At 38.9% G+C, this 10000-nt stretch overlaps 1 long non-coding RNA gene across 1 annotated transcript in view; it reads right to left on the reverse strand.

Moving 5' to 3' along the window:
* Positions 1–726, reverse strand: part of LOC149132633 (uncharacterized) — a 10964-nt gene extending 10238 nt beyond the window's left edge. The window contains exon 1 of the long non-coding RNA XR_016244233.1: positions 1–726. This exon is cut by the window's left edge and continues 1589 nt beyond it. This is a non-coding gene — a long non-coding RNA (uncharacterized LOC149132633).
* Between the last annotated feature and the right edge of the window lie 9274 nt (positions 727–10000).

The following is a 10000-nucleotide window of genomic DNA, read 5'->3' on the forward strand; positions in this document are numbered from 1 at the left end:
AGTGCAATTTTCTGTATGTTATATATATTTGTAAGTCCTGGTATTTTTGTTATGTGTTATTATTATTATTATTATTATTATTATTATTATTATTAATGTTGTTGTTCTTGTAATTGTTATCGTCGCTGTCGTCGTCGTCGTAGTCGTCGTCGTCATCGTCATCGTCATCGTCATCGTCATCATCATCATCATCATCATCATCATTATAATTAATGTTGTGAAGGCAGTGAGGTGGTAGAAACGTTAGCACGCCGGGCGAAATGCTGAGCGGTATTTCGCCCGTCACTACGTTCTGAGTCCAAATTCCGCCGAGGTCGACTTTTGTCTTTCATCCTTTCGGGTCGATAAATTAAGTACCAGTTGAGTACTGGGAGTTGATGTAATCGACGTGCCCCTTCCTTCAAAATTTCAGGACTTGTGCCTATAGTAGAAAAGATTAACCCTCACAACAACATACACTCACACACAAATACATGCACTCTTTTGTTTCGTCCTGTTCTGTCCATAATGTTTTTCTTAATGCAAACCCTTGTCATCATCATCATCATCATCATTACTATTACTATTGTTGTTGTTGGTTTGGCTGGAAGTGTTTTTTGAGCTCTCTGTAAGTGGATACCAATCGTTGGTGTTTTTAAAATTTCGTTGACTGTTTTGTTGAACTGTTTTGCTTTCCGAACCTCATTTAGTGTGCAGAAGGGGTCCTTTTGCTAAAAGTCCCTCCTTTTAAGAGCGAATTTTGGACGTTTGGTCGATTTTTTTTACAAAGAAAAAAGTTTTTCTTTTTCTTTTTCACAAAAAACAATATGGAGTCTGTCGTGGAGGGGAGTGTTTCTGGCTGTTGTGACAGCCAGTACACTGTTGATTTCTTCACAGCAGTACGAACATCACCACCATCACATTTTTCCTAGTTGCCGCAGGAGAGAAAGCTCCCAAATAGTTCGTGCTCACATAGCTGTAGTATTTGGGCACTTCACAATGATGCGAACCTGCAACCCACTCTTTAAGCAAATGATGTCAGGGATCCTCACCATATCAGCAGTACTGCAAAAATTATCCTTAACCTCTTCACCTTGAAGATAAATCTAAAGCAGACTACTTCGCCATACGCTTTTGCCGACATTAACAGCTGCTTTATATCCAACGTCTTGAATACCAACGACAGCATGAATCTTCCCCTTCACCGTAGAATAAGAGCTTCGCTGTACTGTGGTGTCTTTATTTTATGGTGTACACTAACAATGATTATACATGAAATGAACTCCACCTTTACAACTGGCTCTCAGTCGGTTACGACGACGTGGGTTCCGGCTGATCCGATCAACGGAAGAGCCTGCTCGTGAAATTAACGGGAAAGTGGCTGAACACTTCACAGACACGTATACCCTTAATGTAGTTCAGCGTGACACAGAACGTGGCAAGGATGGCCCTTTGAAAAACAGATACAGCTCATTTTTGCCAGATGAGTGAACTGGAACAGCGTGAAATATAGTGTCTTGTTCGACGACACAAGGCGCCGCTGGTAATTGAACTCACAACCTTACGACGGTGAGCAGAATACACCCTAACTGCCAAGCCAAGCGCCTTCACTCCTTTATAACCAATATGTATTTAAAAAAGTGTGAATAACATTGTTTTCTTGAAAGAAAAAAAACAGCAATAATAGAAGAATAGCAGTCAAGAATTATTAAGTCAAGAATAGCATTTTCAGACAAATTTAAACTTCAAAAAGTATTTTTTATTTTAAGATATCTTTTGTTCTTCCCGTCTTGAGAAATTAAAGTTTGACCCTTTCAAACACACACTTCTGTTTATTGACATTTGCTGAAGTACGATTTTCTGGCACACTCAATTTTCTCTACATGTTTATTTTTAGAAACAACAAAAGTAAAAGCAGATTCTTTATTTTTGAGACATATTAGATCTCAGTCTTTTCTGCTTCATTAGTCAAATGAACAAATCACTACTTGGATGAACCCATTAGCAAATAAACTCATCGTTCATATTATTAGCACAGCGTTAACGGTTAGCGTTGTAGAAGAGATATGTTGGTGGCCTACTTAAAATCATTGCATGGTTTCAATTTCAACGTGAAATAAATTCACTTACACTGCAGATCGATCGAGAAAAAAATGAATGAAATGAAAGTTCATTTCTCTTCTATAAAATATATAGATATATGGAACTTTTGTTTGGAGACGATATAGCTAGCTTTAGAGAGAGAGAGAGAGAGAGAGAGAGAGTGAGAGAGAGAGAGAGGAGATAATACTGTTATGAAATTTCAGTCGTTAGACAGAGCCATTTTATTTTCGTCACTAATGCTCATGGAAAAAAGTATTGGCGTACAACACACTTCCATGTTCCCTATCTCTCGGGAGCTGTGTGATCTGAACTCTGTAAATACGGCTGGCTGAGTGGATAAGATATAATGGGCTCTAAGAACGTTTTGTTTCAAGGTACAAATATTGTATATGCTGTTTTATCAAAATATCAAACCAAATTCTAAATCATTAATATTCTAGGCACAAGGCCCGAAATTTTCGGGACGGGGTGGGGTGTCAGTCGACTAGATTGACCCCAGCACGCAACTGGTACTTAATTTATCGACCCCGATGAGAGGCAAAGTCAACCTCGGCGGAATTTGAACTCGGAACGTAAAGACACGCAATACCACTAAGCATTTCGCCCTGCGTGCCAATGTTTCTGTCAGCTCGCCGCCTTTAAATCAATAATATTTATTTCTTTATTGCTCACCGGTGGCTAAACATAGAGGGGACAAACAAAGAGATTAAGTCGATTACATCGACGCCAGTGCGTAACCGGTACTTATTTAATCGACCCCAAAAGTTTGAAAGGCAAAGTCGACCTCGACGGAATTTGAACTCAGAACGTAACGACAGACGAAATACCGCTTAGCATTTCGCCCGGCGTGCTAACGATTCTGCCTGCTCACTGCCCCTTAATATTCTTTTCTACTCTAGGTACAAGGCCCGAAATTTTGGGGGAGGGGGCCAGTCGATTAGATCGACCCCAGTACGCAACTGGTACTTAATTTATCGAGCGCGAAAGGATGAAAAGCAAAGTTGACCTCGGCGGAATTTGAACTCAGAACGTAAAGACAGGCGAAATACCGCAAAGTATTTCGCCCTGCGTGCTAACGTTTCTGCCAGCTCGCCGCCTTTAAATCATTAATATTAGTAAATGAATGAGCGTTGTCCTGTCAAAATGGTTTCTTATACGACACAATATCACAAGTTGAAAGGTGAAGGAATATATTTAGCTTAATCGACCCCAATAATGTCTGTCACAGTCTTTGTTTATTGAATTCTAAAACTGAGTCCGAATATTGAAGTCAGCTTAGGCAAGGTTTGGAGCTAAAGCAAAGATTGTTGGGAAACCCTAAACATGTAAGGTATTTTAAGCTAAGAAAGATCACTGTACATATTGAATGTCTCACATTCCCTTCAATCTTGTGGGCTTGTGTTTAATAGATAACATAATCTAACAGGGATTTTATTGTCTGGACATTGTTACCTGATATGGAACAAAGGTATCAAGGCAAATCGGACTTGCATATGATGGCGCACCATCGCTGAAATTTGGCTTGTGATCTTCCTGAGGTTCAGCATGAAAGAAAATCATGAACATGCAAATTCTTGAGAAATTTGGTATAAACAATGATGTAATTTGTCCATAGAAATTTAAAGGTTTCCACTAGGTTTTCTGTGGAATTTTAAGAAAACATTCTGGTTCTGAAGAAAAACCAATTTCTATGTATGCTTGTATGTCAGGCTGTAAGTTGCTTTATTGAAAAAAAAACCTTCCAAAACAATAAAATTTTATGGATCCAGTATCTTAAAATCTTCGTATGATGGCAATAAATGAATGTCCTTTTCGGATTCTGTTTGTAAAAAAACCCGTAGAAAAGGTCAAAATTGTTTACAATAGAGAAAGATAATTTTTTTGTTGGCCTGTGTAGTAGGTATTGTCGTCTGGTTGGCATACACAATGCCCGAAAAGAAAAGGAGTGTTTACGGCCGGAAAGCAATTGATCATATATTTGCTTCATCATGGTTTACCGGGGGCTAAACAACAACAATAATTTCGCTCAATTATCTGATATTCAGGTGCCAAAAAGTGTATCTCAATGCGTTCGCTCGACTTGCTAGAAATTGTACCCGAATTACCTCAAAATCACAAAATCAAGAAAGAGGAACACAATGAATGCTGTAGTCTTGTTTATATAAACTAAAAGGTAGGAACATAGGTCTGCTCAATAAGGTCTTACTTGGGGGCTGAGACACCACCACCACCACCACCACCACCACTACCGCCACCACCACCACCATCACCACCACCACCATCATCACCACCACCACCACCACCACCACTACCGCCGCTACCGCCACCACCACCACCTCCACCACCACCACCGCCACCACCACTACCACCACCACCGCCGCCGCCGCCGCCAACACCACCACCACCACCACCACCACCACCACCACCACAACAACAACAACAACAACAACCACAACCACTACAGCTTCAACAAGAACAACAGAAACAAAGAATCTGCTAAAACTTCCTATAGTATCAAAATATGCAAAAAGCAAAACACACACACACACACACACACACACTCACACACATGTATACACACATATACCACAGGTACACATACACACACACTCACTCGCGCGCGCACAATTAAGGAACTGCTTATTAAGTTTGCAGAATGAAACTGCCCGACTACAATAATTTTCTAAAAATCTAATCCTGCAGAGTATTTGTAACAAAGATATTATCTGGTGAGATATAATCGAATTACAAATGAACCAACTGTACATTATAAATATTCTAGTGCTTTTAACACGACCAATTGTTCTAAGACTAATAAACGACGTTCTAACGAACATGGCGTCCATCACATTATTTCAATCTGCGATCTTGTCTATGCAGTGTTGATATGCTGTGACATACGCCATACATAGATAATAGGAGCTGTGACAGTTGTGCGTGTAATATCATTGACTTTGCATTTTATCAACAGTGTCAGTGAATCATGCCTAAATGTATGCGCGTCTATCTGTGGAACATCTATCTATCTATCTATCTATCTATCTATCTATCTATCTATCTATCTATCTATCTATCTATCTATCTATCTATCCATCTATCCATCTGTCTATCTATCTATCTATCTATCTATCTATCTATCTATCTATCTATCTATCTAATGATCCCTATTGATCGCTTTTTTTTCTCGATCCCTTTTGATCGAACTCCCCCCCTTTTTCCCTTCCTACGATCCCTTTTGATCGACACACCCCTACTTTTTTTTTCCTTCCCCCTCCCAAAAAGAAAAGCTCTACATTGTATTTGTCCCATCTTTGTTGAACCCTGTGTGGCTAATAAAAGAAATGTATCTATCTATCTATCTATCTATCTATCTATCTATCTATCTATCTATCATCTATCTATCTATCTATCTATGAACACACACACACTCACACACTCACACACACACATAATACATATATACATACATATTAGCACCACCAACCGCGCCAACACCCCAAACCCATTAACACTAGCACCAACACTGCCACCTCGGTCCCTTCCTTCTCCTCATCATTATAATTATCATCAACATCATCATCATCAACATCTCCACCTGAACACGTATGCAATTTCAAGCCTGGAAAGACATGCCCGTTTAACGGAAACTGAGTCCAATCAAACGTAGTTTACCAGTGCCTAGTAACAAAAAGATCCACTACTAAATCATACATCAGGACCACTACGAATCCGGTGAAGCTCCGAATATCAACCCACATCTGCATCTTTCGTAATAACAATCGTAAGATTAACACTTCACTAACCGAACTTATTCACTTACTTAAATCTCAGCATCTCAATTATGAAATTGAATGATCCATATTGGCTAAAACATACCTCTATAAGGGTAATAGGAGTCTCTGTAAACTCTGCTTTCACGAAAACCTAGAAATTCCTTTTGCAGATAGTTAAAAATCCTTAACAAACGCAATGAAGCCCTCGTAAACTGTTAACATAAATTAACATTTATTTTCAAGAACTATATGAGAGAAAACAGTTAGCACACACACACACACACACACACACACACACACACACACACACACACACACACACACATACACACACACACACACACACACAGAGTAGTAAATATGATATTTGGTATTTCTTCTATATAGGAACGAATTTTCCGGCCGAGCTTTAAATGAATGAGGTCGTAACTGCCTTTCAAAAGGCAGAACCTTGCTACAATACCGTAAAGTAGTTTAGTGACTTCAATTGGTTTGATGTTATTTTTTTTACATGTAAAAAAATATGTTCTCAAAATAAATTCTCGCAGTGAATACCTTTCACTTTCTTATATTAAAAATATCTGTTTACATCCACTTAATCACTTATACGTTGGCGCGAACGTGGTTGTGTGGTAAGAGGTTTGTTTCCAATCACATGTTTCTGGCTTCAGTCCCACAGCGTGGAACCTTGAACAAGTGTCTTCTGCTATAGCCGCGGACTGACCAAAGCGTTGTGAGTGAATTTGGTAGACGGAAACTGAAAGAATCCCGTAGTGTATATATATATATATATATATATATATATATATATATATATATATATATACACACACACACACACACACACACACACACACATATATATATATATATATATATATATATATACACATACACACATATACACACGCATATATCTTTCGGTTTAATGCAGCGATCAAGAATTTGTCTGTTTTGGCTGTTTGCTTTACCATCTTCTACACCAGCACCAGCATCACCAGCACCACCAGCACCAGCACCAGCAGCGCCACCACCACCACCGGTGTTCTTTCAAAATCTCACTTTTTGTGGGCCTATATTGAATGAGCTGTTTTCTTTAAATAAAGTTTCTAGAAGTTTCTGTTTGTTAATACACTGAAACTATTCCTTTTGCCATTCTGTAACACACACACACACATACATACATATGTATGTATATACATATATATATATATACACGTGTAGAATATCTTTAAGTCTTTCCCTCTCTCTCCCTTTCTCTCTTTCTCTCTCTCCCCCCTCTCTCTCCACACGCACACACATGCATACATATAGCTTCATTTTTTTAATGTTTTCTGCAAACCTACTTTTCTTTGTTGCTCACTCCTTTTTCTTGGAAACGTTTTATTTTTGTTTTCAGTTTGCATGAATGATGGTAGTTTCTACATTTATTTGATTTAGAAATTTAGTTTTCAACTCAGGAAAGGTTTTTCTGTCTCCGAGGAGATTATTTTGTAAAAATTGCTTTTCAATCACAACGATATATTTAATGCGCACAACTTGTATTTTTGACATAAACTACTTCAGTTTAATATCGTTGTCTTGCTGTTGTTGGCACTCCGTCGCTTACGACGTCGAGGGTTCCAGCTGATGCGATCAACGGAACAGCCTGCTCGTGAAATTAACGTGCAAGTGGCTGAGCACTCCACAGACACGTGTACCCTTAAGGTAGTTCTCGGAGATATTCAGCGTGACACAGTGTGACAAGGCTGACCCTTTGAATTACAGGTACAACAGAAACAGGAAGTAAGAGTGAGAGAGAGTTGTGGTGGAAGAGTACAACAGGGTTCGCCACCATCCCCTGCCGGAGCCTGGTGGAGCTTTAGGTGTTTTCGCTCAATAAACACTCACAACGCCCGGTCTGGGAATCGAAACCGCGATCCTATGACCGCGAGTCCGCTGCCCTAACCACTGGGCCATTGCGCCTCCACCGTTGTCTTGCACAGAGAGAACTTTTATCAGTTAATTGTTTCCAGTAAATCTTGTGAGAAATTCAGGTTGGGTATAGTTGGTGACTTCCTTACCAGATGCAGGACAATAATTCCTCTTTGGCATACATTGCTATGGTTAGAGATTGTTCTAGCTATCGTCACATATTCCCGTATGACTTGAGAACAGATTTCCATTCGTGAGGTAAAGCACATACTGCTTCTCCGGTGTCACATTGTATCGATCTCAGAAGCATGTAGCCCTCGATCATTTGAATTTAGCAAAATTGAATTCTATTCCAAGAGGAATAGATCAGTATGCTGATCCAGTTTTATTAAGACCTGTCATTTCTTTCCGTTGAACCGCTTATGTTTTGTACCACAATTTGAGACATCAAGTGTGGTTATGTAAAACATGTATGCCTGTTATTTGCATATCATAAACCGAGCTTAAGTATGAAAACAAAACTAAATAGGCTACGTATTTAGGTATTGACTGATAGCGCCACAACTACATTCTACTCTCTCCAACGCCGCCGTTAGCGCTACATCATTTGTGTGATGTGGAAAATATCCCATCAATATTGCACAAATGATGTTGGCATCAATTTTAAAATCCACCCAAGACTTGGTCCCCGTGCTATCTGCCCACTACAAAAATCGAACTCAGGACACATAACATTACGACACAACTACTTTACCTCAACCTCTCCAGCACTCTTAAATATTATATCAAGATATGTCAAAACATCAAAACGGAAACAGATCCCATGAAATTCAAACGTTCTCTGGACAAATTTCCCCCCAAAATCCCGGACCAACCTCTTACACTCGGATATGTCTCCAACAATAATAACTCTTTGCTAGAATGAGCATGATGCCCCATACGTGATTAAAAGACTTCACCAGGTGGTGCTATTAAGTTAGACATGGTCTAGGCCTACACTGGCCGAAACCTCTCTGAGTATGCTCTAAGTATCTAAGTATGTCCAATGAGCTCAGAAGATAACATACTTTGACATATGTGTCCTTCAGGTCAGTCCCGAGCAATACATTCCAATCATGGCCATTCTGTCTTTTTCAGGCCCTGTACTACCTTATCCAAAGCTTTCTTTCCCCATTTTTTCAAAGATGCAACGATTTCATTTAAGAAAGATTTGGTCGCTATTTCTACCTGATCGATTGAACAAATCGATGCTCCCTCGTAGAATCATTGGATAAGGTTCGATTGCATGCGGAAAATTCTATCAAGTAATATTCTTTCTAATTTTAGCATAAAGTTTGCAATTTTGAGAGGAGGGGACAATCAATTATATCAACACCACAGTTCGACTAGTATTTTATTTTATCGACTTCGGAAGGATAAAAAGCAAAGTCGACTTCAGCAGAATTTGAACTCAGAATATAAAGAGCCAGAAGAAATGCCACCAAGCATCTTGCCCGACCTTCTAAGGATTCTGCCAGTTCGCTATCTATTTTACCAGGTGCTATAAGTTACAAATAAGGTTGAGAGAGAGAGGGGGGGAGGGAGAGAGAGAGAGTGTGTGTGGGAAGACATAATATTATGTAGAAATTTAAGCTTTCAGGATTGCCTCAACCTTAAAACAGCGAAAAAAAAAAAAAAAAGAAGTCGATACAAACAATATTCCGTCTGAAACCGTTACATCAATACCAAGGATATAAAAATGCATGGAGTTAATAGTGATACAAGGCCAGATATTATATGAGGCGGTTGTAATCAGGTTTCATCGATTACCCACGCCTACCTTGTCTGATACTTATTTTATTGTCGTCGGAAGGACGAAATGCAAAGTTAATCCCGACGGACTTTTGAACGTAAAAGCTGTGCCTGTTTACGAGCTTTATTTTATTGCACTTTACGTTGAACAAATGTACCGTAACAACGTTGAATTTCTCTCAAATTTTTCTAACGCACGCTCTTTGTACATAAAAATTATATTCATACCAGGGGGTAACCAAGAGAAACTGGAATTTTGCAATATTCTTTTATTCATTTAGTTATATATGTTTACACTTTTATCGCCTTCAAAATATCCTCCATTTGAACTGTAAAATTATATTATATTATATCATATTATATTATTAGAAAATTAAATCAATTAGAACTATATTCAATGCTGAATTTTTATTCCGGTTTGCACACGTGTACCTAAAGCA

The sequence above is a fragment of the Octopus bimaculoides genome, chromosome 14, assembly GCF_046866305.1.
Source record: "Octopus bimaculoides isolate indiv1 chromosome 14, ASM4686630v1, whole genome shotgun sequence".
NCBI classification, from domain to species: Eukaryota; Metazoa; Mollusca; class Cephalopoda; order Octopoda; family Octopodidae; genus Octopus; species Octopus bimaculoides.